General features: G+C 38.8%; 1 protein-coding gene across 9 annotated transcripts in view; it reads left to right on the forward strand.

Annotated features, from left to right (window-relative positions):
- fbxw2 (F-box and WD repeat domain containing 2) overlaps positions 1-2,500 on the forward strand; it is a 461,765-nt gene that overhangs the window by 159,365 nt on the left and 299,900 nt on the right. The gene's annotated exons all lie outside the window — the stretch shown is intronic.

The following is a 2,500-nucleotide window of genomic DNA, read 5'->3' on the forward strand; positions in this document are numbered from 1 at the left end:
GTATAAGAAAAAAGCAAAGTTTTTAACCTGGATTTAAAAGCATTTACACTCGGGGCTGACTTCACTTCTGTTGGCAGCCTATTCCATCTGTGTGCAGCATAATAGCTAAATGCAGCTTCACCATGTTTGCTTCGAACTCTGGGTTCCACGAGTTGGCCCAAGTCTGTAGATCTCAGAGCCCTGCTGGGTTTGTACTCAATCAGCATTTCTTGGATATATTCAGGACCCAAACCATTTAGTGATTTATAGACGAGTAGCAGAACTTTAAAATCGATTCTACAGTTGACTGGGAGTCAGTGTAAATCCTTAACTACTGAAGTAATATGTTCTGATCTCTTTGTTTTGGTCAGAACTCGAGCTGCAGCGTTCTGAATGAGCTGCAATTGTCTCATGTTCTTTTGAGAGAGTCCAGTCAGAAGACCGTTACAGTAATCTATTCTGCTGGAGATAAAAGCATGGATAAGCTTCTCTTGGTCTGCTTGAAGCATGCAGTCCTTCAGTCTGGATATGTTTTTCAGCTGGTAAAAGGCTGTTTTAGTGATTAATTTAATATGATTGCTGAAGGTCAGGTCTGAGTCTATTAGTACCCCAATATTTCAAACTTGGTCTTTAGTTTCTAAAGACAGTGACTCAAGCTGTTTTTTAACAGCAATCCTCTTTTCTTTATTGCCGAAAACAATGAGCTCCGTTTTGCTTTCATTCAGCTGAAGGAAATTTTGGTTCATCCAGTTGTTAACTTGCTCTAGAGAATGACACAATACGTTAATAGAACTGCTGTCATTTGGGGACATTGATAAATACAATTGTGTGTCATCTGCATAACTATGATAGTCAACATCGGCGTTCTGAACGATTTGACCCAAAGGTAACATATACAGACTGAACAACAGGGGTCCAAGGACTGACCCTTGAGGGACCCCACATGTCATGGCCTTTCGATCAGATTCAAAATTTCCAATAGTCACAAAGTAACTCCTTTCCTCCAAATAGGACCTGAACCATTTAAGGACTGTTCCTTTTAATCCCACCCAAGTTTCCAGCCTGTCTAACAGTATATTATGATCAATCGTGTCAAATGCTGCACTGAGGTCCAACAAGACGAGCACTGATACCTTCCCTGCATCAGTGCTCAATCTTATATCATTCAGTACTTTAATCAGAGCTGTTTCTGTACTGTGATGAGGTTGGAAACCTGACTGGAATTTATCAAAAAGTCGGTATAAGCTCAAGAAATTGCTGAGTTGGTTAAAAACCACTTTTTCAACAATTTTGGTGAAGAAGAGAAGGTTTGCGATTGGTCGATAATTTGTTGGCAGGGAGACATCCAGCGTTCTCTTTTTTAAGAATGGGCTTGATGGCGGCTACTTTCAGAGATTTAGGAAGTTCACGTGATTGAAGTGAGCAGTTAATTATTTGCTGTAAATCGATCTGAACAGATTTTACAATGGTTTTGAAAAAGCCAGATGGTATTGAGTCAAGACAGCTCGTGGAAGGTTTCAATTGCTGAACCAAGTCTGCTACAGTATTTTGATCCACTGAGTCAAATTCTGTCATGGTAATTAAATTATTCCTAGGTGATTTTAAGTGCTGCATCATTTTGTTATTTTGCTGGTTTGTCACAATGTTTGACCTGATGGCTTGTACTTTTTCACTAAAGTAGCAGACAAATTCATTGCCTTTATCTGTTGACAGTTCTGGCGCTGTTTGATTTGGGGGATTTGTGAGTTTTGTCGACCACGGCAAATAGCGTGCGTGTACTGTTGTGGCTCCTAATAATGACTTCAGAGAAGTGTTGTTGTCTAGCAATTACTAACTCTTGGTTAAAATGACAAAGACATTGTCTGTACAGGTCAAAATGAACTTGGAGTTTAGTTTTTCTCCACTTTCGCTCTGCTTTTCTGCATTTAGATTTCAAAGTCATTATGTTGGTAGCACACCTCCAAGGTGTTTCAGTTCTGGATGAAATGGTCTTAGTTTTACTCGGAGCAACAGCATCCAAAACATTTGAGATTTTTGAGGTGAATTCATCCAGAAGTTCATCAACGGTCTCTGCATTTACAGTTGGTGATACAGCCATTAATTCCATAAACATGTTGCTTGTGTTCTCATTTATGTACCTTTTTTTAATAGAGACAGTAGTTGTTTGAACTTCTGGGATTGTTTGTAATTCAAAAAACATACAGGAATGATCTGAAATAGCCAGATCTTTCACCTCGACAGATAAAATGTCAACACTTTTAGAGATGACGAGATCAAGAATGACCTTGATTGTGTGTTGGACCTTTTACATGTTGTGAGAGACCAAAAGTATCAAGTATATTACAAAACTCTTTGGTATGTTTGTCCAAGTTGTTGTCAACATGAATGTTAAAGTCTCCAGTTAAGACCAGATAGTCATAGTCGGTACAAATTACTGACAGCATTTCTTCAAATTCCTCCATGAATCTGCCTTTTTGTTTTGGAGGTCTATAAATTATGACAATGACGATGTTGGGCTCAC

Source organism: Festucalex cinctus, chromosome 15, assembly GCF_051991245.1.
Source record: "Festucalex cinctus isolate MCC-2025b chromosome 15, RoL_Fcin_1.0, whole genome shotgun sequence".
NCBI classification, from domain to species: Eukaryota; Metazoa; Chordata; class Actinopteri; order Syngnathiformes; family Syngnathidae; genus Festucalex; species Festucalex cinctus.